Here is a 321-nt window from a genome sequence, read left to right as displayed (position 1 = left end):
TGTATATTGATAGATGGGGGCAGGCAACAAAGGGTGGGTGATAAACAAAGAGAGCCTGCCTTTGTTCTCAAGATTCACTCACCTAAGGAACCACATTGTAAGACCAAGCCAAAAATAAAAAGCCTCCAGTAATAGAGTGATTCTGGGAGCTTGGAGTTTTTGTTGCTTTGTAAGTTAAAAACTAATGTGCGTTTATTAAATGTGTAAATAGAAATTAATCATGGTTGAAAATTTTGAAAGTAACATTAGCAATAGTCCTTGGTCAAGCAGGGCTTCCCTGATAGCTCAGTTGGTAAAGAATTTGCCTGCAGTGCAGGAGAC

The sequence above is a fragment of the Bison bison genome, unplaced genomic scaffold, assembly GCF_000754665.1.
Source record: "Bison bison bison isolate TAMUID 2011002044 unplaced genomic scaffold, Bison_UMD1.0 scf7180017850802, whole genome shotgun sequence".
Classification (NCBI taxonomy): domain Eukaryota; kingdom Metazoa; phylum Chordata; class Mammalia; order Artiodactyla; family Bovidae; genus Bison; species Bison bison.
The sequence above is the reverse complement of the archived record's forward strand: the minus strand, read 5'-3'. Positions refer to the sequence as shown.